The sequence below is a fragment of the Sturnira hondurensis genome, unplaced genomic scaffold, assembly GCF_014824575.4.
Source record: "Sturnira hondurensis isolate 20B ecotype Veracruz unplaced genomic scaffold, ASM1482457v3 Scaffold0008196, whole genome shotgun sequence".
In the NCBI taxonomy this organism is placed as follows: Eukaryota; Metazoa; Chordata; class Mammalia; order Chiroptera; family Phyllostomidae; genus Sturnira; species Sturnira hondurensis.
In genome coordinates this window covers 22,849,995-22,872,515 of record NW_028080827.1, presented here as the reverse complement: position 1 = coordinate 22,872,515, position 22,521 = coordinate 22,849,995, and positions in this window count along the sequence as shown.

The window sequence follows — 22,521 nt, the reverse complement described above, 5'->3', positions numbered from 1 at the left end:
AAGAGGTTTTCAAGGGTATTGGTTTCAGATTTAATCAAGAGTATTTTAAGTGAAAGGTCAATTATCATTCCTAACCTGGCCAGGAAGCTTGAAGAATAGAGACCCAGAGGCAGCCTGTGCCAGCCTTCGAAGGGGAAAATGGGTGGAAGGGGTGAGCTGTACGGTGATGAACTGTTACTAGACTTAGGGTGGTGATCATGAGGTACAATACACAAATAGCGAATTATAATGTTGTCCACCTAACATGTATACAACCTTGTATACCAATTTTCCCACAATAACAAAAAGGTAAGGTGATGAGATATGACAACAAGCCAGTGATGCTGACTTCTGCTGCACACCTGGACAGCCTGCCTCATTAGTTCTCGGTCGGATGGACTCTGTGTGCTTCTGAGGTCAGCACAGAGGGACAGACGAAGGTTGGGCTCTTGGGCTCCCTTTCTTGGGTTACAGATTATAACATTGATTTCTGTTTGTTTTGGTTTGTTTTTCTTTTTACTCTCTCTCCTCTCTACAGCAAAGCTACTTATTTTCTCACTCTAAGTCCTTTATTTGCCAAAGAAGACATTTGGAAATAGCAAGGTACTTTATTTGTGCTGTGTGGTATGTGCTATGCATGTACTGCCCTGCCTTTAAAAACATAAGGTCAGCACTTTGAGGTATGATGCATGTCTGATTCCTCTCTGTGCTCCAGCATCACCTGGCACATGGCACACAGTAGGCAGTAACTGTTGTCAGAAAAAAGCCTGGGTGTGCACTATAAGTTAAGTTACTTCACAAACCAATGTGCCCTTTTACAGAATGCAATTAGGCTCACTGGCCATAGTAAATGCATATTGTCAAAAGGAATATTTACATTCGGTCAAAGCCTGTGCAGTTTGTGCCTGTGTAGCACACCAACCTGCAACAACAGAAGGAGAAGTCTGAGGACCTCTGTGAACACACGCAGGGTGCAGTCTGCCTAGAACCGGGAGTCTCGTTGCTTCTCTGCATTCTCTCGTGTGAAAGAAACCATTTCTGTCTGGCCTCCACTCTGCCATCACCCTTTCTGGGCCCATGAACTTTTGAACCCAGGCAGTGGGGCTCTGCTCAGGGTGACTCCCATCCTCCAACGTGCCCACGTGGCAAGTGATGCTCACAGACCACAAAAGCATCACTGCTTAACCATGAGCCTTGGGCTCAGCCACAGCTCAGGCCACCACCCTCAGGATGCAAAACAATTCCACCCTTGTATGAAGTAATGCATTTAACAAGCCAGTGTCGAGGAACCCACATCTCCTCCTCACTTCAGGCAGAGAGGAGCGTGCGTAAAATATTTCGGTCTGCTAAATTGGCAGGATCTTACACATAGGAAGTGTCCATTTAAGTGGGTGAAATCACCTCCCAACCCCAGACTTCAACTATTTGTAAATATTCCCTGAAGTTAAAAAAGTGAGAGTTTTTGATTCTGGCTATGCATCAGATTCTCTGTAGAATTTCTCTCTCTCTCTCTCTCTCTCTCTCTCTCTCTCTCTCTCTCTCTCACACACACACACACACACACAGAGGCTTTCTCTCTGAGAAGTCCTCAATTTGAAAAAGCTGCATCTGGGTTGAAAATTACTGTGACAGAAGAAGGCATAAAAATAATGGGCAGCTCTCAGTCTCAAGCCTTGTCTTTTGCTGTTGCTGCCTTTTAATCAAAAGGTCGAGAGAGGAACATCAGTAAGAACATTAGTTCTGCAAGCAACAAGACATAATATTTCATAGCTGCAGAAAACAGCAGGCAGCTCTGATTTCAAAACCAGTGGAAGTAAAACATTTTTTCACAAGGATAAACCAAAATACACATAAAATTGTGCAAACTCTAAAGTAGGGGAATTATAAATTTAAGTTTGTGGGCCTTATATTTCATTCACATTCAAGTGCCATTCATTAATTATTGGCAATATTTTAGTATTACAAAAACTCAGAATGGCAAGGACCCATGATTGGTTTAGACTGTAAGGAAAGCAAGGCGTTGATTGAAAGGTTTTTGTGAACCAGAGTCTAAACCCAATGGGAAAGTTATAGCACGTAGCCGATCTACAGTCTCATCCCCAACTCACCCTGAGTAATTGCCTTTCCTACGGAACAGAGGGCCTTCCTCCTGTCGCCTTTGATTTGGCCGACGCAGCCGGATGGGACACTGTCGGGGCGCACCCCCTGGCCTCCTCTCTAAACACTCTTTTTCTTTCTGACAGTTCATTCCAGGGGTGAATCCTGACACTCGTAAAGGTCTTTTCATTTTTCTGTTCACCCTGGAAGCAAGTTTTGTTCTCATCCTTTCTAATATCCAAATTTACCAGTGTCACGTGCCATTATTCTAGAGTATTCTATTCCCTAATCTCTTGTAAGAGAAACAAAGTGTTCTATAAACTAATTTGGAGAAATGGGATCTAATAGTACACAGGACATTTCCAAAGAAGAAATTTGAGTTGTAAAGGACAGTGACTGAGCCTAAAACTAGAACTCAAAAGGCAGAGTCTCAGGCATTCGGAGTGAGGGAACCAACGCAGCTTTGGCAAGACAGGTCTTCTAAAAACTCTGAAGTCATACTTTGTAAGTATCTACGCAGTCTGCCTATTCCAAGGATCCCATTCATTGGTCCGTGTGGACTCAGGAGAGAAAGTACGGATGGACATTCCAAGGCTGCAAGAAAACCCCCGAACTCCCTCTGATGGTCCCCATGAGGTCCCACTCCTTCCTCTTCTGTCGAGGCTGCGTACGAGGCTGCGTTACTCAGACTGAGCCCAACGGTGTACAACTCAGCTCAGTTTCCCTGACAGCACTTTCTCCAAAGGAAGAAATGAAAATTCAAAGCAGTCAATTTTGCTCTGGCTTACAGCCCTGACCAAAGTCCTGCCACGTGTGTATAGCAGGGACCCTCCCTGCCCTATCTCCCAGTTTCAAGTGTTATGGGGAGTTGGATTCCTGCTGAGGAAGGGGGTTAAAACATGGACTCATTTCCTGTTCTCACTAAGTCCCTGGAAGAGGCCTAAAAAATGCCCTGAGTTCACCTAGGTCTCATCACCAATTCACTCTGGTGTTTATTTCATGTGCCCTATTTCGTGCTCCCCCAATGCATATCTGCGTATGCCAGGCCTTTTGGCCCAATCCTTAGTTCAGAAAGAATGGGGATTTGATTCTCTGGAAGAAGGAATGTGAATTTCATAGAGGTAGAGGGGTGGGCTTTATAAATGTACGTGAAACATTTCAAGTTGCTGTCCTTAATTTTGTACTTAAAATACAAACAAGCATTCTGGTACCCAGAAGTGGGAGTCAGGTTTTACCCCGATTATTTTCATTGGGAACGAAGCCCACAAGCCCCAGCAAGGCTGATGGAATCGGAACCACTGGACTGGACATTAGAAAGCAGTAGCCACCCCGTCTGGGACGTCTGTGGGCTGACTGCAGCCTTCCCTGGCTGAGGGCAGGGACCTGCAGACAGACCCCGGAGAGGCACCTGAGTGTATGAGCAGCCGCCAAGTGTCGGTCATTCCATTCCTGGGTTGACAGGTACAATTTAGTAAGCTTGCAAGGAGGGTGAATTTTATTAAAAAGGCCAGGGGTGATGGTGGGGGCTTAACATTCTAGGTATATTTTGAAATTATAATTTATGTGTCTTTACTTTCACTTGTTCACATTCTTCCAGGAAAGACAAATGATAAAGTCTCAGAAGAAAGACAAGAGTTTCTTTGGCTGACTTAACGGCTCCGCTACAAAAACCTTCTCTCTGTCAACAGGGAAAATCTAGAGCTGTTAGCTGGCAGCTTGAGGGAGCCCCTCTGCCTGCTGTCCTCTGCCGGGGTCGCCTCCCTCTGGAAGCTAGGCTGTGGTGACACAGGCCTCAGTTGTGTCTCCATAAGCTGGTCACAGTGCAGTGAAATGTAACTTATCATAAAACACAAGAGGGCGGTTTAGGTAAAAACTGCCAACGGCAGTGGATGCTAAACTAAGTGACAAAAGTGACAACATGCACCTGCCATCTCTGCCTGCATCCCTCCGCTCCCGCACGTCAGCCTAAGCTGACGTGGAGAGTGAGCCTGGGAAAACGTCCAGTGCTGGAACGAGGAAGGCACAGGTTTTGTCTTCCAGTGCACTTTACATGTATTTACCAAATGACATATGTTTTTAAAATATTGTTTATGAGATATTGTTAATTTTTCACAAACATTTAACAATGTTTAGAAACTGTAGTTTCTAGAACAATAACAACTCTCCTTTTATATGCATAGATTTTAAAAATTAACCTCATTTGTTGTAATCCAAAGAAATGGGTTAAGACTCTAAGGTTGAACTATAGTTACTATGGAAACCAAAAATGTAACCACCACAATTGAGGGGCCTGTACATTCTCAACAATGTGTTGTTGGAAGAAATTGAATTTTTAACGAAGTGAGTAGAGCACCTAAATAATTTTATTTGAAGTTTCTTCAAATGTGTTCAATTATCATCTAATGCGATAATAGGTACTCCAGGGGGTTGGGAGGCACAACACATTAAACACACTATCTCTGCACATAAGAAATTTCTATCAAGTTGGGATCGTTTAAAAAAATCACAGCCAACAACCCCGAGGCCTTTACAGAATTATATACCAGCAATGAGGCACCTTAAGTATATTTTGGTCGAGGGTCCCTGAGCCAAGAACAGAGAGGGCCTATCGAAGATTTCTTACACTCCCCATGGAACTGAATTTTAAACCAGGGAATTTTTTTTGGTAAATAATTTCCTCTCTGAATGTAAATTTAATGTGTGCTAACTGAAGAATGATTTGAAAATATTGAAAATTTCAGAGGAAAGCATTAAAATCAGTTGTAACTCTAATACCCATGTCAGCTTTTTGGTGTATTTTTTTTTTCTACAGCAATATAGGGACCGACAATTGTCACTTTGTGTAACAGTGCATGACTGTAAAGGTGACCATGCACGTTGGAACCACACCAAGTTATTTGACTAATTGATGGGGAAAATTCAGTTGTTCTGTGACCTTTAAAGTTTTTTGTCAAAACATTAAAAACTCTCTTGCTTTTGGTTATAAATATGTAGAAAAAAGGAATAATAAAACCAATATTTAGCACTCTGTAATTTAAAATATTGGGAACACTAAGAATTAAAGTGTTTCATTTCTTTGTAAAATCTTAAAAGTATTTTGAATGATGTTTGTCTATTTTTCCTTCTGTACATTATAATATAGAGCAATCATTTTCTTCTAGACCTTGGCAAACTATCACACTCCTTCCTAAGTTTAAATCAGTTTTTGGCATTTTATTCTTTGTACTTTCAATGATGTGCAATAAATATCTTCAAGAGGTCATCTAATGTAAAGGGTTTATTCGTTTGTTTGCTTGTTTTGCTAGAATCACTTCCTTTGGGACATTTCTATCCTTTTCCTCATAACCACTTTCCTCACGTATGTCCGTCTCACCTTTCCCAGATTCCCCCAGTTTTACAACTGGAGTCGCTCAAAGGGCAGCAATGTCAATATCGCATGGTAAACTATTTCTTTTACAATTTTGTTTCTATCAATTCAAGTCTTACTTCAACCATTATCACTTTTCACTTCTTTGCTGCACTTTAATTATCATCGACCAATTCCCTCTTTCAAGTTTTTTAAAATGCCATGCGAGTGTGTCACTGAAGACAAAGAGGCAACACTATTGCACACTTTTGCTATTTGTGACTCACATCTGTTACTGAGTTCAGTGACCAGGACAGACAGACTTGGAAAGAAGTAATGCGACTGGCCACTAATCGTCATATGCATCTGTCATTTACATAGTGATTTGTGGACTGAATTGCTAGCAATGAAGCTTTACTTGGTGCAATTACTCACAGGTAACATATTAGGGTAACTGAAATTTGAACCGTTGTTGTTGAGTGACTTCTGTTGTTTAAATAACCCACGGTAACTGAAACTCACACATATCAAGCCTGTGCAAAGCCTGGACTGACTGAATATACGTACTTTACAAATTGTTTGTAAAGGCAACTAGGGAGGAAGATTGAATGTGGGAGGTGGGGGTGGGTAGGGCAGGGGAGAGCAATGAGGGAAATATAGTGACAACTGTAATTGAACAACAATAAAAAAAGAATAAAAATTATTTATTTGCAAAGCTGAGGTCACAAATATTCAATATATGTACCTTTTTAAAACTTAGCAGTTTTATCATAAGATATTAACTATCTCCAGTAATATTATGGTATAATATATGTGATTGGAAAAAACACCAGGGGAATGGTAAAGTGAGAGCAATGGATTGGCAAAGAATACGCTGCTTCCTCATGAGAAGTAGCACAGAGAGAGCCACAGACATGCACTGTTGTGTCAAGAAGATTAACTTGGCTGGGACATAGTAACTATGTTAGAATAAAAATGGTACTAATGTAAAAAAAATCCATTTTCCATGCATTAAATATAATAATAGTAACAGCTAACATTTATATTAGCACTTACTATATTCTGGGTACTTTTCAGGCATTATCTCACATACTCTTCAAATCGTAGTTGCTGTCATTCCCCTTTCATAAGAACACACTGGGGTTCTGAGAGGTCACTGAATTTGGCCAGTTCGTGCAGCTGTTGTGGCAGAAGCAGCAATGAAACCCAGATATACACGGTCCTGCCCCCGAATGCTCCACAACATGCTGCCTTATGAAACCATTTTTCAGTTCACATCGGTTTTTGTACTGATACCAAATGTGCATCTGGGCAGGTGACCCCAGGCTTCCGAAGTGCCTGGGGCTGAAATCCAGCCTATGCCACTGGCGGAGCCTGAGCCAGCAGGCTGCACGCACACTTCCAGAAGGGACTGCCTTCTTCTAGTTAGCACAGAGATGCAGTGTGGGCTGCACATGGTCCCGACCACAAAGATTAATTCTGACCACAACCCTCAGAATTGACAGAGCAGTAAGGATTATTCCAATTTGATACCAAAAATAAAACCCTGAGGCTCACAGGGGTAAGCAATTGATCTAAGGTGAGAAATGCATTAGTGAGATAAAGATGCGGCCGAGGATGGGATTGGATCGCAGGCTGAGCAGCTTTGATTTGAAGCAAAAGGCAGTTGAGGTTTGCGAGACGTTTATAAATCAGACTACACTGTTGACGTGGACAGCGTCGAGTGGCAAGTTACGGCTGTCCACCGGGAATGGATTGCCCTGGGCAGCTTGCTGCCTTCCACCTGGCTTAGTCATTTGTTCTCCAGGATTTTGGTTCCTTCCTGCATTTGGATCCTGCTTTGGAGACAACTCAACTTCCCCGCAGGAATAAATATATAATCATTAGCATTTAAAAACAGCGAGTGTGAAAGCAAATTTCCCTTCACCTCACTGACTTTTGTAATTGAACTTTATGGATTTTTTTAGTTAGAGAGTCGTAATTAATGTTATTATCTTGCCAGTATCCAGCCGGGGATTTTTCTCAGTGTTTCTGAGCCACAGGGTCTGTATGTACCTTTACCTTACAGAGAAATGCTGCTGTGTAAACCAGATCCTTCAGAATTCAGCGTTTCTTCTGGGATTTATAAATTTAATCTTGTAAGAAAAATGGCTGAGTAAAAACCAACTCATCCTGCAACCAAGAATAGCCAAATGGTTAGTGGGCCCTTGAAATGTTAGGTAAAATATAGGTCTCTGGTCAAATATTTAGGAAACTCTACTATCCCTCTTCTTTGGAGTGTCACGGTACTCTCTGAGAGTCCTTCTTTATAGGTAAAGGAATGTTTTTAATTTTTACAAACCTATTGTTTTCTGCATGTTTAGCTGAGGTGAGAAATTCAACATTAACAAAACCTTCTTTACTTTTCTCATTTATCATTTATTGATATCCTGAGGAACTAGCATTTTATGGAACTTGTTTTAAGAAATGCTGGAGTGTGGCCATGAACAAACTTGGGTATGCACAGTTAATTTTTTATTTAAAATCAGAGCTACTTCCTGTCCCTGAGCCCAGGGCTAGGGGTGTAGTGATAGAAAATGGGCCTGGAAGGGCAGACCCCTCTTACTGGGGGAAGCAAAAGCAGTTTTCAAATCTCAGTGGGGCTTTGTGTGTTTGAAATGGGGAGTGTGAGGCCGAGCAGATGGGGCTCTGGTCTCCCTTCCTCTTTAACCAGAGGAGCACTGCTTTTATCTGCCTTGGATTTTGAAGTTCCTTGTGAGGTTTCGTTAGAAAAATAGAAGGTTCCGTTGCCGAAACAAAACAATGCTTTAAACCAACAATTAATTAGTGATGTTTTAAAACACATGCGTGAAACAAAAATCTAGAAGTATTAAAATACTTTTTACTACCTTGCAGAATCACTTAACCTCTCTAAGACTGGGTGTTATGAATTGAACATTTGTTTCCCCTGCAAAATCTAAAAAACTCAAAAGAAAAAAACCCAAACAAAGCCAGAAAATATATTTTAAGCCCTTCCCCACAGTGATGGGTTTTGGAGGCAGGGCTTCAGGAAGGTAATTAGGGTTAGATGAGGTACTGAGGGAAGAGACCCCACGATGGGATTAGCACCCTTATCAGAAGATGACACCAGAACGCTCTCTCTTGAGGATACAGCAAGAAGATGGCCATCTGCAAACCAGCAAGCAGGCCCACACTAGACACTAAATCTACTGGCACCTTGATCTTGGACTTCACACCCAGCCTTCAGAACTCCGAGAAATAAATGCCTGGTGCTTAAGCCACCTGGTCTATGGCATTTTGTTACAGCCCAAACTGACTAAGATATTTGTTTTCTCTACTTGTGAAATGGGAATGATAATATTATAAGGATTAAAATAAGTTTTTGGAAAACAAAACAAAATACATTTAAGGTAGAATGGGAGCAAGTGGAGGATGGAAGGGAAAGTGAGCCTAGGTCAGTTTTGGGCTGCCCATTGTCTGAATACCCTTCCTGTGTTTGAGGACATCACCACCGTGTGTTCAGTGGGAGGCCAACATGGTGGTCCCACTGGGAGCTTTAGTATTGGAATGAGTGACATAGAGAAGGCTGGACAGTTCGGGGCTCATTTTGGTGGCAGCAGCATCTACTGTTCAGTGGCAATGGTGCCAGCTGTGGCACATAGTCCCCAGAGGTGGCGGTGTGTGAGCCAAATTTTTCCTGCGGCTTGAGAGCTGGGCTGTGGGTTTCCTTTGCTCCCCATCTGGGTTCTGCCTCTGATTCTCTGACCTTTCCCCAGAGTCTGTGAGTTTCTCTGTACCCTCCCATTTAATTCCTCACAGCTTAGGTTAGGCAGAATTCTTTCAACGGAGAGACACGACAGGCACAATCAGTGGCACATCAGAGTTTGGGAGTGGGGACAGGCTGGGTTGCTAGAGGTTGCAGGAAGTCCAAGGTGCCCCCTCAAACTTGACTTAAAGGGAACAGGAAGCTCTGATCTCTGTTTGCGTCTTACTCCTGCAGTCCTAGAAGATATTTCACCAGCAGGCAGGTTTTCTGTCCTTCTATTTATAATGTATAGTTTTTGTTACATAATCAAATAGCATTCTATAAATGCTTATTAAAAATTTAAAAATTTTTCCCCATTTACTTAGGATATAATAAAATTCATCTTTCAAAATGTCCAAGACCAAATTAGAAGGGAAGATACGAAATAGAATGGTAATCTACACGATAGTAATGCCAGAGAACATAATAAAAAAGGAAGAAAATATGTGTGAAAAATAATCTGCTAGATTGTAACCCAAACAGCCCCTGACTGCTGGGGACCTGGGGATTAATGTGCATCTTGCTGCAAACCTGAGCTTTGCCTTGTTCTGTTGCATGCACGGAGGGGGAATGAGAATGTCACTGTAGCTAACATCAGCTGGAAGGACCCTCAAGGTTACCTTCATGGACAGGGACAGGCATGAATCTGATGCCATATATTGTACATAGGACTCCCTAGGGATTTGGAGGTGTAACTGCCACCTCAACCAGATTTCTAGAGAAGCCAACTCATTCTACTTTTAAGAATGAGCTTCAGATAAAACCAACAGCTGTACGTTTTCATGCCCAGCTTATTCCTATACCTCAGGGAGCTATCAAAGAAGCCTAAAATGCTAAGTAGCTGATGATATACCTTAGAATAGTGGAAGTCTCTTCAAAGAGCTCTTTTGGCAATAACTCAGCAACACATGGCACGGACAGCCTCAGGCCGTAAAGAAATGACTGAAATTTTCAGCTGGTGGCCCTGCCATTGGCATTTCCAGCCTAAGGAGCCAACACTCAAAACGAAATCAAAGCAAGGAGATTATGGTTTGGCCCCTTCACTCTGGTAGCTTCTAATGTTGACCATCACCTGTCATCACCAGCAACAATTTGGATGATTTATTAAAGCCAAAACCAAGATATCACTTTGTTTAAAAAACTTTACATTTCAAACCTTAGGTATACTCCTAATTGGGGCTGGCTTTGTAGTCATTTCCTTAATAATACAGAAATACATATACCTGTTATAGCTTGGAGGATGATGAAGTCATGTCAGTGATAATAACAGTCAGAATTTATTGAGCACTGTGCCAGGTACTATGCTTCCCAAAGGTTTATGACCTTTAATCCTCACAACAGGCATGACAGGTATCAATCTTCCTCTATATAAGTGAGGAAACGGAGACTCAGAGGTTCTGTATGATCCAATGTCACATAGCCAGTAAATGTGGAGACTGGATTTGAATCTCAGTCCAGCTGCCTCTCAAGTATTTATTTTTAATCCCTTATCAGCCCTGCTTCAGAAGCAGAAAACTTACTTCTTTAATTTCTCTAGACAGACTCCAGAACAAGGTTATCTGCTTACTCTGAGAGTTCTTGGGTAATGAAAGCTGGTTGGCCTTGGAGTGGTTTTATGTTGTAAGATTGCATGAAAACGGGGAAAGGAGTAATTTTCCACCCTGAGAACAAGCCAGTGTCGTGTGCCTATGTGTGTGAGGGTGATTGGTGGCTTGCTGGGCAGGGATTCAGATGTGAGGAGCCCAGGGGGCCCAGGATGACCTCTGCTGAGAAGCAGAGGGGGCTTCCCACGATGAACAAAACACATACAAGTTACAACAGCAGCAGCCACAGGGGACAGGGTGCCTGGGGAGGAAGAATTCCGCCTCTCCAGGCTGCCATAGAGAAAAAACCCTGGAATCACAGCGAAGCAGAGTGGAATCATGGAGTAGCAACGGAGTTACCATTTATTCTGTTTGCTGAGTATAAGTATTATTCTAAGTGCTCTCCATGTATTAGTTCATTTAATACTCATTGTTAGAAAGTAAGGGCTGAGCACAGTGTCATTTTATAGATGAGAAAATTGAGTCACAGAGAAGCTAAGTGATTTGTCTAAATCACACAAGAGTTGTAGAACAGGATTCCAACTCAGGCATTTGCATTCAGAGGTTACGCCCTTTGCCACCATCCTGTTCAGTATCTGAGGGAGGAGGGCACACAGGAGGCTGATTGGCAGTAGAAGGAACCACCAAACAAGAGCAGGGTGGAGGAGACAATGGATATCAAAGCAAATCTGAGTTGAAGTTCATCTCCCAGTCTTGGCAAGGACTTGTTCACACACTCATGATGGTGGCAACTGCTTCATGGAAAAACTGCAAAAGACCTTGGAATCTGAACATCGTGTTATAGTCTGTACCACATGGACCAAGTCAAATAACTCCCCCCACCTCTCATAGGTGCTAAGCCTGAACTGGTGCTCTCTATGCCCAATAGGTACCTCCTGTCCAATTTCCCTATTTCTATCAAAGCTATGTCAAGCGCCTTGGCTCTTTCCTTTCCTTTGTTATTGCTGCCCAGTTAAGCTCTCTCAGTCTTTCCTTGGAAATTTGACTACTCCTGCTGAGCCCAGGCCTCCAGTGCTACACCTGGATTTTAGACTAAAGCCTCATGGGTCACCCGGCCTCTGTTTCTGCCTTCGGAGCTGAACCAAGTGCCTCCGCCAGGTGACTCTTCTAGAGTGCCTGGGACCCTTGGAAACAGCATCAGGGTACGAATCAGGAGAGTTGCGTTCTGTTCCCGCTCTGCCACCAGAGAAGTGACACTGGGAGTTTCAACCCTCTGGACCTTTGGATTCCACAATTATAAAACGAGCTGGAGTTGGTGCTTTCTAAGGTTCCTGCCAGTGCTGTCAGGGTGGGAGTGCGTGAAGGAGTCAATTCTTCGTTTACACACTTGCTCACGGATTTCTGTTTGAACTCTTAAACCTGGCACTCAAGACCCTCGATAAAAATCTTCTCACACCGTTTTGCAAGACAGTCATTCCTCCTATCACACCATATTCATTTCTAAATCCTTCTTTTCTTTATGCTATTCTTTGCTTCCCAGAAAGTCCAAGTGCACCCATTTCACAGTCTAAACCTTAGACCATCATTAAGGTTTTGCTCAGGAACCACGTCTTCTACTGCCAGCTTCCCTGAGTGCCTTCAGGTTGCAATATTTAAATTCCACATAAAATACATGTACATGGTATGCAATGGCCAAAGAGTCTGGAGCCTGGAACCAGACTGCCTGGATTCGAATCCTGGTTCTGCTGTTTCCTAGCTGCTAGTTCACTAACTTCTCTGCCTCATTTTTACCACATGTAAAGGGGATCAAGATAATGGCTATTTGGTTAGATTGTTGTGAGGATTAATATATATGTTAATATATGTAAAACATGTAAAACAGTTTTGGGCACATAGTCAATGCTATGAAAAAATATGATAGTATTATTACAACTAAATTTTACACCCTTTAAATAAATCTTAAATTGTTTTATGTATGTCTCCCCAAGTAATATCAAAGTTCTTCAGTATTTTCTTTAAAAAAAATTTCCTGGCAAACAGTTGGTTCTTAATAAATGCTTTGAACAAATGTATGAATTAAGTAAATGAGTGAATAATGCATGAGGTACCATCTAGCCTCAACAGGAGGGAGAAGCAAGTATACAGACCAATCACACACAATCCTGGAGGGAAGAGGCCACGCACACCCAACTTCCTCCTGTACCCCAGGGCAATCTACTTCGTTCCTCAGGGTACATATTGTACTGTAACTTGTTTTTCAGGAGGGTACTGGACCAGGAAAAACAAAATGAGCCCCAAAATCAGTCCAATACTGACCCATATCTATGGGAATTTTCCACTTTCAGGAAGAATTCATTCACAGGAGGTGTCTCACCACGACTCTCAGAGTGGATAGTACATTTCTCTAGCTCTTCAGAAAGAACCACATTTATTCACTGCGATCAACCAAAAGACAGGAAAAGAACAACAATGCACAGCAGGAATTTTAAAATTACTTCTCTTGGCCACCGGACATAGTTCAACAACATATACTTTTTAAAAAATGCTTTTCTTGCCTTGACTAGGTGGCTCCGTTGGTTGGAGCCTCATCTCATACACTAACAGGCTGTGGGTTCATTTTCTGGTCAGGCCATGTACCTAGGTTGCAGGTTTGATCCCAGTTGGGGCACATAGGGGAGGTAACAGTTCAATGTTTCTCTCTCAAATCAGTGTTTCTTTCTTTCTCTCTCTCAAATTAATAAACATTTCCTTTGGTCAGGATTTTTAAAAAATGATTTTCTTTACCACCAGATGCCTAACTTTAAAGTACAGAAGTCTGTTTCAGATCAGTAAGGACCCCTTTGCCACTGTGGGTAACAGGAGGGTAAAACACGGAGGGTCTGGTACTGGGGTGGAGCAAGGAACTCAATGCCACGACACCACAGCTCTTCTTCCAAACAAATGCCTGAAGGCAGGCAGCAGGGACCACATGGGGCAACACAGCTTTGAACCTCTTGGTTTGGCGAAGAACTTCAGAACATAAACAAATGTAATAAAGACCCTGTGGCTGCAGCCATTGACTTCTCCTTAATTCCTTGGTTTCTTTCTGAATCCTTTTAAACAAATTTTATGAGTTTAGAATGAGGATTTCTAATCAATTTACTATACAATTCAATACATAATAAAAATGAAATTCTCTGAAAATGTATGAGACCCATTATGTTGAGGGGAAATTATTACAAGAAAGGGAGAAAGTAAAAAATACGTGTAGAAAAATTTTTTTAAAAATCCTATTTCATCAACTTGTCTTTTTTACTCCTTCTTATTGTAATTTCTAAATATGGTCAAGATAAATGTGTTTATTTTGCTTTGAACCTTCTTACTAATGTAACAAAGAGGCATTTCAAACTTGTAGGAATACAAATTTCCTGTAAAGCAACCAGGATTCCTTAAGAGGTGCTCTGGAAGGAAAATTTCTCATAGTTTTTTTTTCACATTTCTCACCACAAGTCAAATCGAATGCTAATGCCAAGTTGAGCAGGAAGAAGGTTGTGACATTAAATATTACATTCCACGACACATATATTGTGTTTTTCAGACCAGGCATGGCTTCATAAGCCACTTCCTGTTCGTAAGTTGATCTCACAGGTGGCCCAGACAAACATAGACTTCAGCAGCAGTGTGGGGCGATGGGAAGATTTGTGGCTTCCCACGGCCTTAGTACAGCCTCTGGGAGAGATATGAGGTCTAGAGCCACAGAATGTTCTGGTTACAATTCCTGAGATGTAGCAAAACTTCAAAGCAACAGGTGTACTAAAGCCGGGAATACAATTATTTTCTTAAGTGCTGATCACAGGGATGATAAGATCATCTAATTAGATTCTAATAGCTCTATTCATCAAGTGGGATGATCAGTGGGTCAGCAGCTAAGCTCTCCTGATAAACAAGATCGTTGATTTCATTATGGTCTCTACTGGATTAAGACGCATCTCAGAAACAAAGCAAATCAATTCCCTTCTGCTCCCCACCCAAACAAACAAAGAAACAAAACAAAACAGAAATGAGCTCTAATGCCCCACTCTCCACAACATTAGGAAGTATGACATTGGAGAGGGATGCAGACTTCCACTTTGATCCGCAGCATATCATACTCATGAATACGCATGGAGCTCTTTGCGGGGTGCTTGGGCTAGACAAATAAATCAGACACAGCTCCTGTGGTAAGGGAGCGTACGTACCGTGTAAGCAAGGCCTTCATGTCTCAAATGCAACACCAATGGCCAGCTGGGACTTGATATTTATACCAGAAAATGGTTCTCTTTTTTACAGAGGATTTTTTTCAAAAGTCTTTCACCTTCTGTGATTCCCATGAGATAATTTGCTACTTGATGTCTCTGGTATAAAATTATTTTTGCACTATGCATAGCTATTTTATTCAAGCCTCACACACTTAATGAAAAAAATCAGTTCCAGGCTAGAATGGAGTACAAGTTCCTTTTTGCTCAACTGAATTTTTCACAAGCACCGTGTAGACTCTATGAATCCCGGAAACACAGTAGAATGTAATGTCCAGAACCTGGAAATATTGATGGCAAGTATTTGGAAAAAATCAACTGAGCTTCAACCTAGCACTTTGCCTCCTCACAACATGAGCCCTGAAGAGATAGAGACATAGAAACTTACTGATTCACATCATTCAAAATATTTTCTATGTTTCTCTACAATGTATTTGTTTTGATAAGGACATGCACTATAAATGCTTCCAAAACATGAGAATTCCTCTAGCTGGGAAAAATTTTTTAAAAAAAGAATGATTGTAAAACTTCCTGAAGAGGACCTACTTTATTGGTTTAATTCTCCCTTTACACCACAAGCAACCTGCGGTGGGGAACGCCCAACTCGTTTCCGTCCCTTTGCATCTACCTCAGGGCCTGGGCTGGGGCAGGTGCTCCAGGAAGTTTTGTTGAATGAAGGTGTGAATGAGGATGGATGAATGTCGAGGTCTCAAAAGAGGACACAGCAGGAAAAAAGAAAGAGTCGAGGAAGAGAGAGTGGCATTTATACAGGCTGGGAAGTACGGGAGGATGTGTGCGCAAGGGCTGGTGGCAAGTTCAGTGATGCTGGGAAGGTGTGGGGGCAGAGGGGGCTTCACCGAGACGCCCCAGCCACCACGGGAAAGACAGCGCTTTCCAGGGGACTGTGACGGCTAATCTATCACGTGCACATTTTCTTTCCCTTGGTTTTAAAAGGCCACACTACTTTGAACCCCATCAATAGGTCTCCATTTGGCACCTCTGTTAATTTGTGCGTGTAAAAAGGCTGCCTTTGGGGCCATGATTAGAAGCCAGGCGCTGTTGGTTGCCGCGCACTTCCAGGGAGCACGCCCGCCCGCAGCACAGTGTGTGGCCCGGCTGCCCTTGATGTCCCCGTGAGTAGTGATGGGGTACATTCACACGTTTATAATCATGCTGAGAAATGCAACATGTTGGAAGATACTTTTAACTGTCTTTCCTCTTTACCCATTCCGTATTCTTTAAGGTCTAATGATTCTTCCATTTCCCCTAGTTGTCAGAGTTACATTGGAAAAACAAATGCGGGTTGTGTGTGCATTGATTCCACATTCTAATTCTCAGTCATCCACTTTGGTTACCTACTTTGAACCATGCCAAGCTGAATGAGGTTCTGATGGCAGAATGCAGGGGTTCAAATCCTGGCTCCATCACTGTGTGATCTTGTGCAAGCTACTTAGCTTCTCTCTGCCTCAGTTTCCTAAAGCAGGAATAATATGAATGCTCATCTTAGAGGGTTAATGTAAGGAATAATTGAAATAACCTATGTAAAGTGCTTAGCCCAGTGATGGAACAGAAGGAGTGCTTACAGGTGGTACCAATTAGATGGGGAAATAATTATCATGCTAGTACCGGACTTCCAGGTTTGTCCTGCTAAGCAAAACTCCTGAGCCCCTGCAGCTGGGAAGGACCATCCAGGGCCGACCCCTTTCCACGGAGCAGGCAGACATCCACATTCTTCCCCGGCTGTTTGTTCCATGAGAGTTAGCTAGACCACCCGCACCTGTCGGTTGGTATACCACACACACACACACACACACACACACACTACATGCACACACACACACTTCCCTTTATTCCAGGAATCATCAACAATATGCTATAAACTTAAGATGTTGGTAGGGCTCCCCACCCGTCTCTTTTTCTAGTCAAGTCCATTCAAATCCACCTGTAGGATCTGAGAGGGAAATGGAAGTCATAAGACCCAGGAACATTCTATGGGCCACAGCAACAGAACTCTGGCAAGTAACAATGGTTTTTGTAAATGCTGACAAGAAAGGAGCGAGAAGACATGTTTTGTTGTTGTTTTTGGTGGTTGTGGGTGTGTGCGTGTGTCAGATTGTGAGTGGGGTGGGGAACATGTTAGGTCTGGAGAAGGACACGGATGGAAATCAATGACTGAGTTGGGGGTGGGAGTCTAGAGTCAGGTGGGCACTGGGGAAAACCCACTGGCAAGTTGAGGACCAGGGTCCAACAATGAGTAAAGACCAGGCAATCAGAATGCATTCTCTCATTTAATCATTTATATGTTAATTTTAAAAAATGTTATGGAGCAGATGCTGGGATGTATTAGATGCAAGGAATCAGTGGAGAACAATGGCCCCTACTGTCATGAACCTTGTGGTCTAATGTAGACAAAACAGCATTCTCAGTGAAAGGTTATACCTCAGAAATAAATGCAAAGCATCGTTGAGGTTACAGGGTGTGTGTGGTCTGATGAAGTATTTTGGAGAAAATGTGGTGCTTTCTGGGAAGAGCAATCATCTCCAAATGGCTGAGGTGCATCATGGGAGTGCAGAGATGAGGCTGGAGAGGTAAACAGGGACAATATCATGAAGAAGTGCTTAAGATCAAAGATTAAGGAATTTGTCCTTTACTCTGAGGGCACTCTGTAGTGAAAGACTTCAATATTATTTATCTCAAGGACTGGAATCCAAGGAGAGAAGCTGGGTGACCATTTTCTTGACAACAATACCATATATATGAAGAAAACTTAGCTGAGAATATTTATTGGATGGTCACTCCTCCCTTGCGTTGTCACGAGAGATGAAGGGCTGTCCTTGCCTACAGTTGAGCGTTCTCCGAAGAGAAGTGAACATCTTCAGCCCTACCCAGCACCTCTCACTCCTCAGAGTAAATTTTGTGGCGGTTTACTGTCACAGAGTGACATATATAGCTTGCTGTGGGTGAATTTTCATGAAGCTGTAAAGAAGAGAAGGAAACCTATCATTTATTAGCTTCCTGTAGCCATGTTCAAATTCCTAAGCCTGGCCTTTAAGGTCCTGTAAGCTCTTCCACCTGAACTCCTACTACTCCCCTGTGGGTCCTCCCTTCTGGTCAAACAAGTCTCAGAACATATCACAATAATCCTGGCTTTGGTGCCTCTGCTCCTGTCCTTCTTTAAAGGCTTAACCTTTCTCAGACTCAGTTTTCTCATTCATAAATTGGGGATAATAATACCTTATTCAAGATGTCATGTGGATGATGTGTCTGAAAGTAATTAGCACAGTGCCTGACATAAAAACTTCACTTAACAAATGCAAGCAGCTGCTAGACTCAAGTTCTAGATCTTCCATATGCCACAAACTTCAAGACTCGAGTGTTTTCAGGGCCGGGTATGAGATGAGTGGTGGGAACGGGAGCCAGTTGGAAAGGACATACCATACCCTGCCCTGAAGCAAAGAATTTGCAAAGAAACAAAACTGAAAGCTAAAGAAACAAAAAACAAAACTGAAAACAAACAAACAAACAAACAAAAAACCCATGTCTGGGGCCTCATTTAGCTTACGTCCATCACTTTGAAATTGCTTTGACCTTTGCTCCTTCCCTTCAGGTTGTACACATCCTTCTGTGACAAATTCTTTCACTGACATCTCTGCCACTTTTTTTCATTTACATCACATTCTTTGTGGCACTCTTGACATTTCCATGTAAAGTTTTGGGTTTTTGGAATTGTTATGATAATTAAGTTACATACATATATAAAGTGTCTAGTACCTGGCATATAAATTTTAACTTTGATCTCATAAGTCTCTTAAATTCAGAGACCTGGTCTCTAAGAATTCCAGGGATCTCTTTCCTGCTTGTTGACTGAGTGAAGGAGAACAATTACGGTGACCACTACTCATTGAGTGATTAGCCACATGGCAGAATTTGTTCATGATGGCCCTTGAGGTAGACTCTATTAATGTCATCCCTGTCGTGGAGATGAGGAAACTGAGGCATCAAAAAAGAAGTAACTAGCCAAGTTCCACAATTGGGAAGTAGCAGAGTCAGGATTTGAACCGACTGGGTTGGCATCACAGCTCTTGTACTGAACACTGGACTCACCCTCCAACCAACTTCTATTCGTGCTTTCGAGGACCCGATTCACACACTGCCATGTGTGTCCGTGGCCTCTTCCACCGCACAGAGTTAGTTAATTTACTCCATCTTCTGTGCCCCCACGGCACCTTGAATATACTTCCCCTATAGTGATGATTACATTGAACACATTTTTTTACGTGTGTATTTATCTGTACGTGAGTTTCTTAAGGAAGAGTCTGTAAATTACTCATTGTTGTATACTTAGCATAGGGCTTGGCACACATCTGTTAGGCAAAAATATATGTTTAGATTTAATTGGTGGCTGCAAGAGTTGGAACACAGATGTTTGCACTATGGGTTTTGTAATATGTTTGTTTTTGTCGTTCTTTTCTGAGTTGAAGTAGCTAAAATGAACCTACCTGAGATGTATCATTTAATCAGAGCCCCCGAGTCCTTCCTTTTTGGATACTTGTTTTTCCTCCCTCTCCCTTCTAAGAAGTGCCACTTCAGGCAGATGTGACAACCCTGTGAAAGCCACTGAAGAGACAAAAGATGTGCTGACACCTATGCCACTTAGCAATAATGATGAATATTTCACCAGACCAGACACAAACAAGCTGAAAGAGTGAATGAAGGAATTTCAGCCCCACCTCAACATGAGCCAAGGATCTGTATTTTATTACAACGTCTTCCATTTGTACTCTGCTTTAATTTGTAATCCTCTCCCTTCCATTATTTCATCGCATTCTTATTCAGCAGCTCAGTGGAGTAAGCAGGAGAGGCACAAGGAGAGGGAGAGATTTGCCCAACATACACACCAGCGAGAGGTACCTGTTTTCCACACATTTACATAACATGCCATACAGGATGATCTGAATAACTAATTTGATATTGGCAGCGTCCTGTTCCCAGAAGACACAGATCTGGATTCATAAGGGCTGCAAAGATGGGGAAGATTTTGCAGAGGGTGGAAAATGGAAACACTGAGAGCTGAACAACACGCTGAGGGAAAAAAAAAGACAGAGGACATGAGTTTAGGGGCGATGCTCATTTATGGAGACCCAAAAGGAAGCTCTATCTTCGGAGGTAATGTATTAAATTTTACAGGGTAACAAAATTTAAAATGCATTCTGCTTCAAAGAAGAGATGAGACAAACATTATTGAGGCTGCAGGATTTTTCAGTCAGAGTGAATTGACTCAGCAAACTATATTATATTTAATGTTCATGTGTGCTTTTAAAAACCTCTTCTTTTTTTTCTGTGTTGTTATGATCTCACAAAGAGGCACATCAGATCCCTTGGGCCTGTGCTCTCTCTCAGTTTCCTGTTCCCTGTTCCCACCCACACTGGGCTTATGCTCTGCACTACAGGAATGCGGACAAACCCAGAGGCGGGAAGTAATTAGAATGGTTTCTTTGATGTTGGTGCAAAAGCTTGCTGTGTGCTTTCTCATACACAGTCCCTCTGGTTCCTGCAGACTGTGGGTCCTGGTCTTAGATACTCTTCCTGTGGACCATTCTCCTGGGCTCAGTGGCCAGGCCTGCTCTGATTCTTGGCTTGTTCTGACTCCCTTTTGTCTGTTGGCTCCTCCTCTCCCCACTACTGACCACCGTGCTGAAGCTACCCAGCTCTAGCTCATAGCCCGCCTATCTGCTGCCAGCTGACGTGATGACAGGGGTCTCTAGTATACATCTACTTTCTCAAGAATATGTGACCACAACAGAAAGTGTCTGAAATGAGGTGGCATCTGCTCTATTTGATAACATCTACTGATAGGTTCATGTTCATAAACATGCAGCTCATATTCATGAGCTCTTGTTGGTGTGACAGAGGGGGAGGGTTGGGGAGGATGTGAGAGAGAGAGAGAGAGAGAGAGAGAGAGTGAGTTAGTTAGTTCCAGGCTTCTGCAAATAAAAAACAAGGCAGAGACAGGGAATTCCAAAGTACAGCTGAAGGCGCTGCACTCTGGGCAGCTGAATCCCATTAAAAATCATGAGAAAGTTCTGTATTCCTGCCATTGTGATGAAGAGGAAAGCAAACCTCTGAGGGTTTCACAAAGAAAACATTTTGTAACCAGAAGGCATAAAGTTCTGTAAAAGCTCCTGCAAATGGAAATGTTTGGATGGGCACCCAGAAGGTACATGAAGGACACTTTAATATAACTCTCACCTCGGGAGGCCCCAAAGGGCAACTCCACCTCCCTCTGCAAGGGAGCAGCTGCAGGAGGAGTCAGCCAGGTGCAAGCCCCCCAACCCACCAGCTGATGTAAGACCAAAAGGCTTGGTGTGCAAGGAGGGCAGAGAAACCTGTCTTCATAGTTACAGCCTGCCACTTAAAAAATCATTTTGATCATGTCCGTAGATAAGATAGAATCACTTATTGGCCTTAATTATTTTCCTCTAAATTTTTACTCAAGACTGTCTCTGGATCTTAACATTAAATTAACCTTAAAATTTAAGTCATTCTCAGCAATAAAAAAATAATGAAAACATTCCTGGTAGCTGTTTGGAGTGACTGATGAGGCATCATCTCTTGAGGCAAAATAGAGACATTTTCACGGGCTTTACAGCATGATGAAAGAGGCCAAATTTATCTCATATAAAAGCAACAGGCTCATACTTTATTTTCATAGTGCAAAATGCATGTGGATCTCAAAAAAGAGATCTTTTTCTACAGTAGTTTTAAAGGCTCTGTGAATATTTATATTTAATTTTTGCATGTATCCTGTTCTATGTTTAGAATACTTTAGGCCAATAAACTCCAGGGAGTATCCCGAAGATAGAAAGACTGAGCAATAAGGGGAAACCTATAACACCATCAGTCTGAAAAAGAAGGCTGACGGCAGAGAGAACTGATGTTTATAAACCAGAAATGATAGGGCAAGGTGAACATCCTCAAAGATTAATCAGAAGTAGCTTTTGCATAAACAAAAGAAAGCATGAAGTCATACCATGGCTAGTAATTCTATGGAAACTTTTACTCAAAGATGTCTCCATTAGAAAATAAAAATATAGGTTGAACAGGATGATGAATTTAATAATAAGTAATTATCGTGGGATTCTGGGAATGCCTCACAGAAAGCAAACTTGTCCTCCAAACTACTACTCCTGGTTGTCATTTTAGGGTCAGTTTACTTGGTTAGAGAGACAGCCAGGTTTGTGGTCTGAGCCATCAATGGTGATTCTCTGGTTTATGAGAATTTATGAGAATGATGGTCTTGGCAAGTAGTCATCTGCCGCCCACTTTGCGCCCTGTAAGGTATGGGGGTCCACCCTCCCGAACTGAACAACTTGAGCATAAAAATGTCTTGCACACAAGACACGGGTCTTTCGTCTTTACTATAACTTGAATACAAAAGGCCAGTGTGAGGCTGGCTCAGCAGTAGCAAGATGGGAA